This window comes from Carettochelys insculpta, chromosome 27 (assembly GCF_033958435.1).
Source record: "Carettochelys insculpta isolate YL-2023 chromosome 27, ASM3395843v1, whole genome shotgun sequence".
In the NCBI taxonomy this organism is placed as follows: domain Eukaryota; kingdom Metazoa; phylum Chordata; order Testudines; family Carettochelyidae; genus Carettochelys; species Carettochelys insculpta.
The window spans coordinates 14676361-14694417 of NC_134163.1; the positions used below are offsets into that span (position 1 = coordinate 14676361).

The 18057-nt window shown below is 41.5% G+C and overlaps 1 protein-coding gene across 2 annotated transcripts in view; it reads right to left on the reverse strand.

The window, feature by feature from the left end:
• Nucleotides 1-17712, reverse strand: part of GATAD2A (GATA zinc finger domain containing 2A) — a 100282-nt gene extending 82570 nt beyond the window's left edge. For both annotated transcript variants that reach the window (XM_074978441.1, XM_074978440.1), the window contains exon 1: nucleotides 17679-17712. The gene's annotated coding sequence lies outside the window, so the exon portion shown is untranslated. The remainder of the gene's footprint in view (nucleotides 1-17678) is intronic.
• Between the last annotated feature and the right edge of the window lie 345 nt (nucleotides 17713-18057).

Here is an 18057-nt window from a genome sequence, read left to right on the forward strand (position 1 = left end):
AATAGACTTGGGTAAACTAGTCAGTTCCTAAAACACCATCTCTAAGACCAAGTTAGCCTTGGACAACAACAGAGATTGAAGCAGCATCTGTGTTGATGAGAAGCTAGGTATGAAGGCTCCTGTACATAAGAATTTTAAGATGATGCATGTTGCTGCTAACTGAAATGCCACATTGTTAATTCTGTCAGAACTAACACAAAGCAAAAAAATGCCTCTGAAGTATAAAATGGGCCTTCCTCTCTTTAGAGAAGAAAAGACTAGGATGCGGTACTAAGTATGTTAGGCCTTACCCCAATTAAATTGTCCAGGATCTAGGTAATGCTATTTGGATAAATGCCAGCAGCAAATCATACATGTGCACACAGAGGTGTGGATGTAACCTATGATTCTTAGAAAAGCTTCATTTGACATGGTATTGTGCCAAAATTTAAAACTGTCGGGTAGATTCAGGTTGGCCAAGTGGCATTTTAAATTTGCTGTGCTGTTGAACTATCTAATGTGTTTCCATTACTTAACATTTGGTATGGTCACTGAAAGATTCCAGGTAAGTATCATCCTTCCCTTGGCTTTCCCAAATCAAATGCAGTCAGTGAATGACATAATTGACCTGGAGGTCTGCTTAGTCTATTAAGGGGTCTGACCAGATTATAGTCATGATTCAGGACTACAAAAGTGCTGTGATGGACAAGTGACTAAATCAGCTTTCAGACTGACCAGTTCGTTCCAGGGGTTGGATTTGTCTGGCTTTGCTGTGGATGGGTATTTATGTTATGATAAGCTAATGCTAATAGGGATTTCTTGTGCAGCCTCTAAAAGGTTCCAGCTCACCTCTGGAGTGGGCTGTTTTGTGGGAGGTGATCTTGTGACTGATAGCTTAATGGTTCAGGACAAAGCAAGGCAATATTGAATCCCTTTCAGCAGCACACACCATGTTAGGATTTCTGTTCTGGCCTTGGAAGAATGAGGATCCTGTCCTCACATTCAAACCTCTGCCACAGTATTTCTTTTAAAATCCAGGTGAGGCTCATATCTTGTGAAAGAAAATGAACAGATTGCAGGAGTTCAGTGAGGTTGAAAGTATACTGCCAAGGTATTACTTGTCAAGCACTCAATCCAAGTTAGGCATTCTCTTGGCAATTGTACTTTGCTATGCAACTGTGTCTCTCTATTGTTATCATGTTAAAGGTTACTAATGATAGACAGGTTTCTGCCCCTTGAGAGGGAGAGCTTTTTCACTATTTACTGGTTCTTCAATCCTTGCACACCAAATAGGAGTAGCTGTTGTTATGCATGTTGGGGGATGTTTGACTGCTTTATTCTCACAGGATTGGATTGTTTTCTGCTGTTCCATAAGACACTTTGACCATAGCATCTATCTAGTACAACAAAATCATTGCCAGTTCTCTCTCATCCCTTATTCTAGAATATGGTATCTTGATGACTGGCTATTGGAGCAGACAGACACTCCCATTGTGATGGCAGGGACCCTGAAAAGCTTGTCTCTATGGCCTGTCTCTTCCTAGGGATCACATCCTTTGCCTTAGAGGCTCAAGGGCTGCATCGTTTCAACAGCAGGATTTTATTTGCCAACAGCACCCCCCGTTTCCTAGGCAGCTGGGAATGGAGAATCTCGCAAAGAGGTGGCTACTTGAAGAATGGGATTACCATCTTATTATAAAACAACATGAGGACTTTGGAGCATATTAGAAGCTACAGTGTAAGAAGTGGAGAGCCTCTTGTTCTATATAGTATTGACAGCATATTTGACATCTTCAGGGTTTGAAACTTGGCAATGGGACCAGATGGATGGCTTGCCTGGAACTTTGTTGCCCAACAACCAGTAACTGGAGATGTTCCCCTTCATCATCATCTCCCTCACTCCCCCCTCCAAAAAAATTCAAAGGTCAGTAGAGTGCCTCTGCTGATAAAGGAAGTAGGTAAGCCTGATCTGAGACCAAAGGCTAATTTGCATATATAACTGGCATGGGCAGGGTTTGTTCATCCTGCATGGGGAGTGATGTCTTATGGCTGTACTGCAGAAGCCTTTTGGGTTGTCTTGGCTGCTTGTAGGTGAGCTTTAGGCCCACTGCATTTTAGACTGAGGTAACAAAGAATACAATGGCAGTTGGTTTACTGGAGATCTATGCCTTGGCGCTGATAGTTGGGGATTACATTGCTGTCATGTCTGTGTGCATGGAAAAAGGGATTGAATAGAGATGATGGGGGTATTTTTAATATGGTAGCTATATCTCTTGGAATGACCAGGATCTGTGGCTGTATTACTATATTATGGGTACACAAACTAGTGGTGGAGCAGAACTACATAGGATGCTATTTTTTCTTCATTTGCATACCATTCAGGTGTGGGAGGGACTGTAAAATACAATCTAGGACACTTCATACCCTTAATATAATCTGATATTGCTAGAAGAAACTAGTTGTTGATAGGGTACAGAAATCATCTGAATACCACTCCAGTCTTTTAAGACTAACACAAACGTATTTGCAGCAAACTTGATTTGGCTGGCCAAAATTATTGCCGTGGTTCATAGCGGAAGTGACTTCAGAACTAGTAAAAGGGAACTGTAAAATAACCCAAGCAATGACAGCTCTCATTGGGGTTGCCTTTTTGAAACACGACACTGTATATGACTGTTGTTCCATATTGCTTGGGTACTGCACTGCAAATTAAAGAACACTTTTGTTTTGCCTTTCTGTATGCTGATGAAGAATTTGTGGAGGGGAAGTGTTATCATGAAAGTGAGGGCCAGTCACATTTGCTAGGTAATGACTTAAGGGTGGATGTAGTTCAAGTGTAGCTTCTGCTGTGGAAGGCAGAAGCCTATAATAGGCTGGTCTCCCACAGAATTTGATTTTTGTCATCTTTGTCAGATGCTGCTGTGAAGATAGGGGATTCTTTTCTCAAAGTGTGTGGGGGAGGGGGCAGTGTAAGGGTATTTTAATCTTTGACACTAAAAGCTGGACACAAACTAGTACTGGCATTCTCTTAAAGTTTGTCAGCAGTGGAGCTTACTTGAAGTTGTGCTTATCTTACAATTATTTACCCAATAAAATTGCAGCTTGCTGCCATTTAAAACAACAAATCACATATGTTCTAACTGTACCATAAGCAAAATACCAGTGCCACAGAATAGTGTGTGCTTGAGAACATGTGGACAAAGTGCAGTAACTGGCTTGGAACAGATCTTCACAGGCTGCTGAAATGATACCCCTCCTATCAATGACTTGTGTATAAAACTAGTACTAAATAAGAGAAGTAACACTAAACTTCAGCTGCCGGAGCGTGGGGTGGGTGGGTTCCTTGGGTCCACAAAGCTTAGAGTTATCTTGTAAGAAAATAACCAATTGATATATAGAAAATAGAGGTTAAGACCTAACAGCCAGTTAATGCAAAATTGCTTAACTTTAAGCATTTTGCCAGTTCTCATTGTGTATTCTTTTAAGCCACAACTACTTCGTTACAAACAGTACAATAATCAGACACTTGAAACAAGGGTAGTCATAGAGGTGATAAGTTACTATGACTTCTCGAAATATGTAATGTAAAATTTTAATGGAGGAGGGTCACTCTCCTGCACTAGCATCATTTGGAAATGTATGTTAGGTGTAACAACTATCAAAGCTAATCCTGAATAATTTTCTCCTGGTACAACTATACTTCCTGATCATTCCAAGTATGGTCATACTGACTGACTAGGCACCTGCATGATCCATTTGAAAGGGCCTACTATTTGTACACTATTCATATACTTGTATCTGTACCTGTAAACTTTCAAACAAAATGAGGGTTATCTAGTATGCTGACACATGCAACTTCTAAAGAACTTCAAGTTCTTTTCAATTGTACCCACATAAAGATTAGCTAATGGCCTTAAACAAAGGTGTTTATTTGGGCATTTTAAAAATGCATGAATTGTCTGCGTGACTAGAGCCACACTACCTAGCCTTCATGAACACTATGTATGCTGATCTTGCTCACTACTTAAGACGTAAGTGGTGCAGAAAATCTTTTGGTAAGAGCTACTTCTTACTGTGTCAGTAGCCAATAACCAGCACCATGCCCAGTTGGCTCTGTTGCTAGGAATGCCTCCTTTTGTATGACACACAAAGGTAAGGTGTTCATCACTTGCACTTTTCTACATTCATAGTACTGCATTATCTTTGAGTAAGGATCTGCTGCTCAAGTGTCCTAGTCAAATGATAAAGCAGTTGCATAGTGCTTTAAAGACTAACAAACTAATATATTAGGGGATGAGCTTTTGTGGGGCAGACCCACTTCTTCAGAGCTGGAAATATTTCTAGCTCTGAAGAAGTGAGTCCGCCCCACAAAAGCTCATCCCTTAATATATTAAAGTGATACATCACAGAAGCAGTTAAGATACAAACTAACATGGCTACCTCTCTGACTAGTCAAATGATGATTTGCATAACTATGCTCTACCAACCTGAATTCTTTCTGTAGCTTCAGTTTTAGAAACTGTTCACCATGTCTTAAAATATCAGAGGTATTCCTATGTGCTATTAAAGTTTTGTAATACAGGTGTTTGCATTTCATTGGTGATAAAAATGATCATGTGTTATATAAATAGTTTGTTTAAAATGTAAAATGACTTGATCTTTCAGAGAGAAAGATGATAAAAATGTAATGTGACAAGAGCCACTGCATAACTGTTTGTTTTTGTGGGAGAGATGTGGGGGAGGAAGATGCAAGGACCTGGTCATTCTCTTAAGAATTCCCTTCATGAGTGATTTGTAGAGCTTAGGAGGAAAAATATAAAAAGGAGCAAAAAATAACTGATCTCACTTTTGTCAAAGAATTCTAAGAGTTAATGTGATAAACTGAACACTTTCAAACAATAGCTGTTTGAAAATCTTAATGTCGGCCTGTAAATAGGCTTGAATCCTCCAAATTCATAAACTAGTAACTTGCATGGGTTTGAGGTATAGTATTGAACAAATATCAGTTTTCAACAAAAGCCAGAGCCTAAGAATACTTCGAAGTTTTTTTAAAAATCCCCTCTTATTAAACAAGAATATGTAAACTTTCAGAATGAACAGTGGAAGTAATCTGACTGCTTACAGCTTTACCAGTTACTGTTCTGCAAGGTCACTGAGGAACAAACTTTTATAAACTAGATACAGTTCCTGAATCTGGACTATACTCTTGACAGTTCAAAACTGTCAAGAAGCTGCTTTAGGAAGCAAACATCTGTATCTTCCCAGCAACTCTAACATACATCTAATACATCATACTTGGCTTAATCTAATTCTTGACTCTCCCCCACCACTCAGATTTGCTCACCTTGATATATATTTTTTTTTTTTTTTTTTTTCTCCTGCTTTGTCCACCTTGATTACTGTTTTTGGTTCTCTATGCCTTAAATATTTAGTCTGTTCTGAATGGTCTGAAGAAGTGTCTGTCCCACAAAAGCTTACCTAATAAATTATTTTTAGTCTTTGAAGTGCTACTTGACTGCTTTTTTTGTTTTGACAGTATATAGACTAGCACGGCTCCCTCTGTTACTGCACATCTAATATGCAGTAATGCTAGTAACAATATTATTGCTCCAGCCCTCATCTGGGCCTTGATTGCTGTTTGTAGTAGGTTAGGGGTGTGTGTATATAGCGATGTGCAGACAAATGGGAGAACAAAGTCTGATGCACCTATGAAAATTCAGAGCTGAAATTTCCCACCCGGAACTTCCTAGTGTTCCACAGAGGGCACCAGGTGTACTTCATCAATGACACTCCTCTGTGGACTGGCAATAGGTGGAGGGCCCTTTTCACAGGTGTCAACTATGCTAATATTAAGAATTAAATACTTACTTGCCATTATTGCTGCTAAGATGAGGTGGAACAGAATGGGGCACAGGGTAGGTTGCAAGTATTCTGTTCTAATGATCAGAGGTGATGCAATATGATCCAGATTTGTGCTAAAAGCTGAGCATCTAATTATGAAAGGAACATGAGTGCAGCTGGAGTCATAAAGATGTTTCTCCCTAAGGTCTTTCCCTAGTTCCAACCACAAACTTCACACATACTAATGTAGCTCTTGTCAGCTTGAACAATGGCTCTCAACCTTTCCAGATTGTGTGCTTTTCAGGAGTCTGCTTTGACTTGTATAGTCAACTTTCACCTCACTTAAAAATACTAGTGTTCCCTCTCACTCTCTTCCCTCTCCCCACTGGTGCAGAATTAATTTTATGTGCAGCAATACGAAAACGTGCCACACACCACAATTCATGTGGCAGAAGGAAGGCTGACGGATTCTGAATGTGGGAAGGAGACCAAGAGTGGGGAGTAAGGATGCTGGGGTGGGGCTGAAGAGGGGTTTGGCTTGCAGGGGTGAGGGCTCCTGACTGCATGAGGGTGTTTGTGACTTCGGCTTTCCCAGGTAGTTCCCTGCTGAGGCTGATGGGGCGGGGTGCCCCTTCCCCATTGTACTTGGCAGCTTTGGGGAAGAACTCTTTCCCAATGCAGTCCTGCAACTCTGTGAGGCCTAAACGGAAGCTATGAAGCCATCCGATTATATCTACCCAGCTGTCAGGATGGCCTTTGGGATCAAAATTTTGCTTAATCAAAGAAGAGATGGTAGCTTATGAAGAAACAAATGTCGGACAGATCCTGACAATGTCTACCAGAGCCTGCTTCACTCCATGGCTATGTCTACACTAGCCCCAAACTTCGAAATGGCCACACAAATGGCCATTTCGAAGTTTACTAATGAAGCGCTTCATTAGCATGCGGGTGGCTGCGGCACTTCGAAATTGACGCGCCTCCCCCCCACACGGCTCGTCCCAACAGGGCTCCTTTTCGAAAGGACCCTGCCTACTTCGAAGTCCCCTTATTCCCATGAGCTGATGGGAATAAGGGGACTTCGAAGTAGGCGGGGTCCTTTCAAAAAGGAGCCCCATCAGGATGAGCCACACAGCGGCGAGGCGCATCAATTTCGAAGTGCTGCAGCCACCCGCATGCTAATGAAGCGCTGAATATGCACTTCAGCACTTCATTAGTAAACTTCGAAATGGCCATTTGCGTGGCCATATTGAAGTTTGGGGCTAGTGTAGACACAGCCCATGTGTGTTAATCATGGGGCCTAAGGCTTACCTTGTTTGCTGTCAAGATACCTATCCAATGAGTCAGTACCATAGGGCCATCACTGACAGAATGGCTGTGAGGGAGTATTTCCCAGCCTTTATCAATCACTGTTCCATTGCCTGTAATGTGCATGGGTGGTTTTTTTTTTTTTTTTTTAAAAACCTAGTCTTGACCCTCATTGAAACAAATGACTTTTACAGTGTTTCCATGGAATTTGGTTTTCCACACAGTCAATCTACTACAAACTATCATGAGAAATGAGAACATAATCATTGATTGGATGCCTCTAATTAATAGCAATTAATGGTTGAAGGAAACTATTTCCCACCAATTAGGCTCAAATCTTAATATGCAGGGGTGCCTATTAGACTCTTCTCTGGTACAAAATCCTTTATTTGAGAAAAGGCCCATTTCTAAGCTGCTTATGAGAAATCAGTCCAACATCAGTTGAAAAAAAATTTTTTTTTTTTTTTTTAAACCATTTGACTCTTCCAGTTGTGTAACAGTCAGTGATCTTACATTTTATTGTTTGCCTGCCCCCTTCTTCTCAGGTCTTGTTCACTTGCTGCATTTTTGTCTCTACTAGACTGTAGGTTCTCCAGAGCATGGACTAATACGGTCTGTATACAAAAGGGACCAGATCCCTTTAGGAGGTTCTTACTGCTACTGCTGCTTCCTTTGAAGCCAATAATGAACACTTCTTCCACTTGAAAAATTGTTCAAAGAACAATGCAGTATTCTAAGTTGTTTTTTTTTTTTTAAATTTTCACAAGTCAGTTGATGATCCAACAATCTAACATTTTATTTGCCTTTGTTCACATACCTGTCATGTAAATAGAGAACCTGTTCCTGAAATAAGAAATCTGGGAGAGCTGGCCATTGGCACTCCCAGTGTTACAAGCAAGTATTCTGAGAACCACATGAAAATATGCCCAAGCTGGAGCTGCAGTCATTACTTGCCCTTCTCTCTCTCTCTCAATGATCCTTTTAGAATATGAAGTAATGGAAATAAAAACTTAAGAGTCCATAATTCTTGTCAGTTCTGGAACAAAAACTGGCAATACTTTGCATCCTCTTTATAGGAAGAAGTTCTATTTGTAGGTTATGCCGGGGTGGGGGGAGAACCACAGTGTCCTTAAGGGACAAGTGGGATGGTACGTCTTTGCTTTTTGAAATGTCCATCTTTTCTAGCAACATGAAGAAGCAGAGAATGTTGGTGAAGCACTATAGACTATGTGTTTAAAGCATGATCATTTCCTGACAAGACTAATGGGTTCCCCCACCTTTGAATACCAATCAGATCATACTGTTTCAGTACATCTGTGAAATTCTGACTCAGGATCTCACTTCTAATTGAAATTGTCCAGATGTGATCCCTTTCAGGTTCTCAGTAGGTCACCACTGAGCATACTAAATATTTAGGATGCAATTGTTATCAACTCTATGCTGGCACAGTTTCCAGTATATAATCCTTAACCAGATCTGCAAAAGTCTCCATTATAGTCTAGCAATCTGCCATATAGGGTGTAGAAAGGCTTACCTCCTGAAGGACCTTGCTGTTTTGACTAGTGTCTCACAAGCTATTGAGAGCTGAATACCTTGGAATCGGGGGATGTTTCTTTGGGGGGTTGGAATGTAAGTGGATGTGTATATATAGAGCAAAGAACTCCTCAAACTGTATTGATGTGGTTCTCAAGGGTTTGTTTGATCCAAGGGCAGCTTGGATCCTTAGTAGAAATGATCAGTGACAACAGCGATCTAAGTTGGCTCATAGAGAGCTAAAGAAAGCACTATATACTTATAAAGAGTTCTGGCCATAGAGAAATTAGATCTGATGAAAAGGGGCCCTATCTGTAGAAAGAGCAAAAATGTAAACAGCAAACTCAATTTTCTTTTGGAGGTTTTTTCCCAACGTAAGGACTCTGAAGCTACGTATAAAGCCTTCCTCTGCTACACATGCTGCTAGCTCTAGGCAGCTAGGCTCTTCAGACTGCATATGTAATGCCTCCTTCTGCTGTAGAATTAAAAACCTTGCACCATTGAACTGGACATCAAACAGTGGAATAATTAGTAACAAGCAAGATGGAGACACTTCACCCTGAATTCCTGCGGGGATCACTTTTTGTCACACTACTACATGGAATAAAAGTAGCAGAATAAAAAACACAAGAATGTGATCAGTAAACTGGACACAGGACTAAAGTCAAGTGTAAAAGTGTTGCAACTGTTTTTATGGGACAATTTAAGGAGGAAAGACTTTCTGACAAGGCCAGGGAATTGAGGAATAGTTAAAATGTGACTCCTTTTCTCACCTGGAATGCAAATATTCAAAGTTTGTGAAGAAGCATGTGCAAAGCTGCTACGATCTCTGCTTTTCAGAATATTCAGACTAGATAGCAACATTACAAACACATCCCAACAATAAGGGTCTGAAAATACTCTTACCTTCTCACAGATAACTAAATCTCAATTTCAAATCATAACCATCAAAGCATGTAGTTCTTTTGACATTAAATCTGTGTTTTCTCTCTCACTTCCTGTGTTCTAGGTCTGCTATCTAACCTTTCTGTATCTGTTTCTCCACTTGTAAAATGGGACAATGTTTTCCCAGGCAGGTAGGCAGGCATTATATTGTACAGAGTAAAGATTGTTTAGTGTGTACATAACTTGGCTCCTAGGTCTCTCAACCCTGTGCACAGTCCCTTATGCTAAAAGGGGCACCTCGCTTGATAAGCTGGCAGTGCAACTTGCTGCAGCCACATCTACTAGAACTTCCATTTCCAGGGACACTAAGAAGAGGTTCATGGTCAGTTTGCTGTAACTGCAACCATGCTTCAAAATACACAGCAACAGAGATTACCCAAAAAATGAACACCTCAAATGAAAACTAGTTTCTTCTGGGAGCACCACACAGCCTTTGGGAATACTATTTCCTGGTCTGATTTCAACTCCTAAGCTACTCTGGATATAAAGTTCTTTTAAAAAAAATGGGAGAAGAAAAATATTCTATTTTCCTAAGGTTTGAACATTTACTTTTTTTCCAAAAGCCAAAGCACTTTGAAAATCAAAAGTAAGGTTCAAAAATTTGTGACTGAAAATAAGGCATTAGAATAGGAACTATAATCTAACTAGAGTCAGATTCATGTTGTAAAGTAAGCACACTACTGATACTTTGGGCCTTCTATCATTTTAAAAAAAAATTGGAGTAAAATCAACCAATCCTTTCTTAGATGGGAAAAGTGATTAAAGAGTTTTGGATAGTTTGTTTTTAAACATGCTCTGAAGTTTGTGGTTTTAAATCTATTTATCACTGGACTACCTGTTGAGAACCACAGTGCTGCCTTCCTAAACCTATGCCCCGTATCTTTTGCCTAAATATCATTCCAGAACGGGCAGACTTTGTCATTGCCCAGAAACCCACTCTCCTGTGCCCTTCTAGCACTCACTCCTACTGGGAGGAGCATTCCTGCAGGATCCAGACAGCATCTTCTTGGCCAGCCCCACCCCTTACAGAGCAGCATGGCAAACTGAATTTTCTTTAGCCCACAGCTGTGCACAAATTGGGCTGGGGTTGAGAACCTGCGTTGTAAACAAACTGCTTGGCATTTTTAAAGATAAAAACACTACCTCCTTTGACTTTTCCAAAGTAATGCTTCCATTAACAAAGTTACTGTGAATGTTTTTTTATAAATTTGTGAAGTCTGAAGTGTATCAAAATAAAATTCTTGTATACCGCTAAAGACAGTTATGTCTGTCAACCAAAGTTGAGGTTCAAGAAAACATAAGTAGATATTTGTCCAAGGCTGACCAGAGATGGAGCAAATTTCAATAAAATGTTGTCCATTGAAGAGGAGTATGGATATCTGTTGGTCTCATTCCAGTTTTTACAGGATTTACAAACATCATTCCTCTTGACTAAAAGACAGACATGAAGTTATTGCTCTTTAGAACATGTTTTCCACATCCAAATTGCAAGTCACTGCCTTGAAACATAGTGTCATCTGTCCCCAACAAAAGTAGAGCAGGTCACTTCCATAGCCTGCTTTTATTCTGTAGGACAAGGGTCAGAAGTGAATTAATTTTTAATATAAGGATTGCCAGATGCAACTATAGATGGAGGCTTTTTTTTTTTAGTTGGGGGGGGCAAGAAAAGATAGGAAGGAAGCAAATTTCAAAGAGAGGTTATTACAGTACTTGGGGTAAATACAACCTCTGAATTAAGTATACAATCTGCATCTCACGGTCTCAAGATGCACGAATTTGAAACTAGTTGCAACTCTTAAGAAGAGTGTTCTTTTTTCTTCCAATATTTATATAGTACTTCTTCACAAACCTCATACACAAGAATTTCTCCTGAACGTTTTATGGTAGAATAAATTATCTAACAGAACATAGCAATTCTATATAAGTTTTGGTCAGGAAGAGAGGAAGAATATTCTACCCAGTTGAAACTATAGGTGAACTTTGGTAAACAGATTCTAATTATCCACGTTGAAACATGGCCAGGACACCAAATGCCCCTACTGCTGCAATCAAGTGTGTTGTGGAATTTCTGCACCTGATCAGAATCTCTAATTTATATCACAGTGCGAAGATGCTGCCTTCTACAGTACTCACCCCAATATGGTGGTGAGGGGTTGGCTGTAAGAGAGGCAGTGCCATGTACTACATCATCAAATCTTGCACTACCCTCTTTTTTTTTTTTTTTTTCTTGGATAGGAGGGAAGCTTGTACCAGACGGGCTTTATCCTGAATCTGTAAAGGGCACAACTGTAGAACAAGTATATCATGCAAGAGGAAGAAGTTCCAACAGGAGAAAATTCTATGGTTTCAGTGCTCTCCTGAATGGATAAATTCTATACTTGCTTAATAATTCCAAAAAAGGACAGCACAGCTCTTATCTGGGTCTCTAGAGATTTAACATCATTGGCATTGTATCCAGAAGGAAGGAAATTTCTCACTTCCCTAGCTATTTTAGTTATATAAAATCAATTGTTGGATAGTTAACTGGTCCATGAATATGAATGGATGTACTCTTATATTAGATGTAAATGGCCTTTGGAGTTGCTTATCTATACATGAACAATAACTTAAGTCTCAATGGCTCTGTAATATATCCAAAAATCTTTTAAAAGTTTTGTGAAACTTTTTGTTAAAGATTCACTCAACTTTATTTTGGCATCATAACTGATGAGGTACTAACTCTGTTATATCATAGTGCCAGCAGCTTGACAGTTTCAAGAAATTTTGGGCTTCTGAAGCTAGGTATTTGGAGACAGACACAGGGCCCAAGATTGTGACTACCCCACCAAATACCTTAAACCTTTATGCTGAAAATAGTGGAATAAGATAGAGGTTACTGTTAACCAAAGAAAAGCGTGCAAGAATGTCCCAGTAACAATAGTAACAAAGAAGGACACATCCTGATCAACTAGTAGATTCAAGTTGCTATCAAACAGCTGTTAGAACAAAGCCACTGATCCTATATGCCATGCAGCAAAGAAGCAAATGCAGTAGATTCCATACTAACATTTCAACCTGTCACTAGAAGGGTACTCCTCCACCCCAATTACCCATGGGCCCCCTGCTGTTGCAGCTTTGGCGGCTATTGTCTGAATTGGCCTTAACAGATTTCTAAAGGATGAACTGATGCCACAGCTGACTTACGTAAATAATGTTTTAAAATGAAGCTGTATTAAAGGCAGGCAAATTTACGTTCTGGTTTCATAGCTGCACTATTCTATTTTTAGGGAAATGCAGTATTCGCTATTAGCATGTTTCACAATTTATCTTAATTTGCTTACTTTCCCTAATGTAGTAACCTGTCTAAGTAAGAACCTACAATTCAAGAAGTGAAACATGAAGTTTATGGTAAAGGTAGATACAGGGGAAAGTGCTCCTCCAACTGTGCTCTGTCACACTAATCCTTTTAATTAAGTTGGGATATCCAATTTTGTTGACATGGCACGGGCACTTAGCTCAGGGCAAAAGAAAACTCTAGGCTCCTTATTTTGAGGGCAAGCTAATGGCAGCACACTGCACAGCCAAGCACAGAGGTGAGCTTTGGTCCCAACACTGACATTTCTCTGGGGTTCAAGGAGCCTCTGAGGAGCTACTCCTGTACATTCTTGTACTAGCAGGTACCAGCAGCTGTGGTTCTCTACTGCCCTCATCCCTGTTACATAAGTTTGGAACACTGTTGGGGTGCTTTGCAGAAAGGCACATCCAGCCTTCTTCAATAGGACAGAGAAGTCTGAAGTGGGCCTGTAAAGAGAGATTATTCTTAGAACATATGCTCATTAATGGTATTTTAGTGCTACAAGACTGAGACAAGATCCTCTTGATCAGGCCAGAGTGTGAAAGAGAGGCCAATAGTCTAACAATAAAAGAAATACTACCCTCCTTTGCCCTCTTATCTAGGAGAAGAAGATTGACTCCTGGTATCCTGTAATAGAGAGCCTCCTCCCCAAAGCCAGGCTCAAGTACTTTTTTCTTTTCCAAGTTTTCTTTTTCTAAAGGATTCCTTCTTTCATTTTCTTTCTATGTCCTGTGCAGGTACTTCTTACTATGAAGTAGTGCTGATGGAGAAGTATTGATGTCTTCACACAGCTTGAGGCAGGAGTGAGTCAATCAAGAGATGCAAGTTGTTACTTCTCTTTAGGTAGGATTAGCAATGCTAGTCCATGTTCCTCTAATAAGCAAGAAATCTGAATTCTGATTCCACTGTATTGTGCTGTTAAACAACTCTTTTAGAATTGTCAGAGTCCCACTGCAACTTTAAGGCTGATCCAAATTGGACCAAAGGTCCATTCAACATGTCCCCACCCTTATTTTTTAAACCTTCTATTCGCCTTTGGAAAGCTGTGAGAGCATAACAAACCATTTCCTCTAAGATGACTTTAACTGACTCCCTAAGTTCAAGCACAAGAATCAATGTAGTGGAAAGACACCCTTATAGGAAAAAAAAAAAGCTTCAGTTCCATGAACCTGAGGTCTACTGAAAGAGCAAAAGATACTAGGTTATCAAGCTGTTCAGGATAGTCAAAACCAAAGTAGATTGTAAAGAACTTCAAAAAGATCTCAGCAAACTGAGTGACTGGGCAGCAAAATGGCAAATGAAATTTAATGTGGGTTAAGTGTAAGGTAATGCACATTGGGGATAAATAACCCCAATTATACATACAATGTGATGGGGACAAATTTAGATACAACAGATCAGGAAAGGGATCTTGGAATTATAGTGGATAGTTCTCTGAAAACATCCACGCAGTGTGCAGCGGCAGTCAGTAAAGCAAATAGGATGTTAGGAATTATTAAAAAAGGGATAGAGAATAAGATGAAGAATATCATACTTCCCCTATATAAAACTATGGTATGCCCACATCTTGAGTACTGCATGCAGATGTGGGCTCCTCACCTCAAAAAAGATATACTGGTGTTAGAAAAAGTTCAGAAATGGGCAACTAAAATGATTAAGGGTTTAGAAAGGGTCCCATATGAGGAGAGGCTAGAGAGACTGGGACTTTTCAGTCTAGAAGAGGGGCGATATGATAGAGGTATATCGTGAATGGTGTGGAGAAAGTGAATATTGAAAAGTTATTTACTTGTTCCCATAATATAAGAACTAGAGGACACCAAATGAAATTAATGTGTAGTAGGTTCAAAACTAATAAAAGAAAATTTTTCTTCACACAGCGCACAGTCAACCTGTGGAACTCCTTGCCAGAGGAGGCTGTGAAGGCCAGCACTCTAACAGAGTTTAAAAAAGAGGTTGATAAATTTTTGGAGGTTAGGTCCATAAATGGCTATTAGCCAAGGGTAAAGTATGGTGCCCCTAGCCTTTAGTCAAAGGCAGGAGACAGATGGCAGGAGACAAATCGCTTGATCATTGTCTTCGGTTCACCTCCTCTGGGGCACCTGGCACTGACCACTGTCGGCAGACAGGATACTGGGCTGGATGGACCTTTGTTCTGACCCAGTATGGCCATTCTTATGTTATTCCCAAATCTCACTTACCTTTAATTTTTGCTGCAATAAAAAGGCTACAGTTATGTTCTTTACATACTACCCATGAGGTTTAGACTTTGTAGGGTCAAGAATTGGACAAAACTACATGAAAGATAACTCACATCTTTCAAGTGGCTTTTCAGAAATAACGGAAATACATATATATGAGTTACAGCGTTGTTTAAAACTAGTTTCAGTTTCAGAGGCAGAGAGAAATGTTCTCCTATCTGAACATGACAGAAGTTTAAATCTGCTATATTATCATGGTAGCGTAAGTGGTTACTATTTGAAACACGTGTGTATTATTTTTCACATTTACATGCCATAAGAGATTGTCTTGAACAGCTCCAAAAATTCATCATGGTATGAGAGGAGAGCTTAGAATGTAAATTAAAACTAAACCTTAAAAAAGGAAAACTATCCAACTGGAAAAAGTGAAATTTTACGGACAACGTTGCCCCCACTTTTTTAAATAACACTAAAAGTATTAAAGTTTATAGGGGAAAAATTAAATATGTTCAGTTTAATTTGTGCTTTAAAAAAACCTTTGAATATATTTAATCCTTTATATAATCACTTTCTCCTTTTCTAACTATTATAAGCTAAAGGAAACCTTAAATATCACTTGGGAATAGAAAAACTGTACTTTTTCTTAGTTTTTTAAAAATTCAGAATATGTAGTTTAAACCATACTCAGAAAACAGACCTAGTCATTTTCAAATATTCAAGCTGAGAGAGTTCTTTCTAACTATGGCACCTGCCACACTATGCACCATACGAAAAAATGTATATCTATATAAGTATACAGACTACATATACAGACCAAAAGTCATTCCTTATAAAGTTAACACACACAATGTTGAGTTGACAGTTTTCAGTTTAACCTTAACATTGCTATCACCTGAGCGCAACCTTTTTACCTGAGGTGGCACTCAATCTCCATTTTATCCTCACTAGATTTACTCTATACTATTTAGGGGAGAAATGTGCCACAAGCAGAGGGTGGGATAAAAACAGAGCAGAATTATTTTTAAAGCAACTCTGTAACATTCTCCTAACCATAGCTGGGTGGTGAGGAGAAGGTGGCAGATCATAGACACAATATAACTTTATTTTGTGTAGTTTTTCTTGTATACAGACTGTATTGCCCCCAGAGGTATTCCAGAGATACACATCAGCAGAAATGAGAAAAACTGGGACTTAGGAGGGCAAACAAATATGAGATGCCAGCTTAGAGGGGGGAAATTAACCTATTTGTCACTTATTTCTACATCGGAGGGGTAGCTGTGTTAGTCTGGATCTGTAACAGCAATGAAGGGTCCTGTGGCACCTTACAGACTAACAGAAAAGTTTTGAGCGTGAGCTTTCGTGAGCACAGACTTCATCAGATGATGATTTCCAAGACCAGCATCTGATGAAGTGAGTCTGTGCTCACAAAAGCTCATGCTCAGAACTTTTCTGTTAGTCTATAAGGTGTCACAGGCCCCTCTGTTGCTGTTATTTCTACATGTGACTTCTGCAGGTGGGTGAGTATATAGATACATACCTAAGTAAAGACAGTTGCCCATCTTTGGCACCAGCCCTACAAAAACACATCAGTCTTAAACCCCATCATGAGCTCATCCCAGCTGGCACTCCTCAAAATACAACCAGTATTTTGCCTGCATTCACCCTTCTTTTTGCATGGCACGCCCATGAAAAATCTTTACTGCCCATACCCTGCCACTATCCCTTGTGGCACACACCACAGAAGCCTGTGCCCAGGCTCCTGTGTGTTCATTATCCTAAAAATCACCTGTTTTCACCATCCACTCTTCTCCCTCCACTATAAATCTTCCCTCTGGCAAAGCCCCCTGCCCATTGTCACTTTGCTGCTGACTGTGACCCTCTCCCACACTGCTTTCTTGGCCCCAAAGTTCGTCCCAAGATGCCTGTCTTCGGCACAGATACTAGCACCACGTTGGCCTCTCCTGACTGTTGTCCGTGGGGCAACTCCCAGGACGCACCCTTCCCCCGCTGCCTGCCAGCCTTCCAGCTTCGCCCACGTCCCTGGTACTTCCTTCCTCGCTCGGTTCTCCTTCTCTGCCCAGGCCTGGTGCTTCCTTAGGCCAATCTTCCCAGAATTCCCTCCGCCCTTCTCCTCCCCTCCCCCCGCCGGCCTGGCTTCCCTCCTAACCGCGCCCCCACCCCCGCCGTGCCCTCACCTCCCTCCCCCGCCCCCACCCTCTTCCCTCAGCTCTTCCTGGTTCCCCAAGTCCAGCCCTTCCTCACCCCCCCCCCGCCTTTGCTCAGGCCTCGTCCCCCCTCCCCGGCTTTAACCCCTCCGCTTGCCTCAGCCCCCCCCCCCTTTGCCCCCGTTTCACTACGCCCAGCCCCATGTCCCGGCGCGCCCCTCTCCCTTCGCTGCCGCAATATCCCCTCACCCCGGCCCGCTTCCAACGCCCCCCCTTCCCTCAGCCTCGGTGCCCCCCTTCCCCCGGCCACCTCCCCCTTCCCTGTCGCGCCCTCACCCCGAGCCCCACAGGTTGCTGGGGGTGGGGGATGTCACTCACTCTCCTCAGCCCCCTCAGAGCCGCCTCCTCCTCCTCAGCGGGGCCCGGGCCGGACTGGGGCCGTGGGGGGAGGGGAGGCGGCTCCCTCAGGTGGCCACTGACAGGAGGAGGGAGGAGGAGGAGGGGGGCTGCGCGCGCAGGGAGACCCGCCTCGCGCCGGGTTCCCTCCCCCGCCCCGCGCTGCGCGCCACCGGCGGCGCGGGACTCCCAGGGTGGCGCGCGCGCCACTAACCGTCACCCTCTCAGGACGCTTTTTCCCGCCCACGCCAGTTGCTAGGCAGATTTACAGACTGCCCCTCCGCGTCGCCCTGGGAAAGATTGACAGCCAGATAACCCAAAAGGAGACAGGATTGTACCGCTATCACCCAATCAGTCAGGG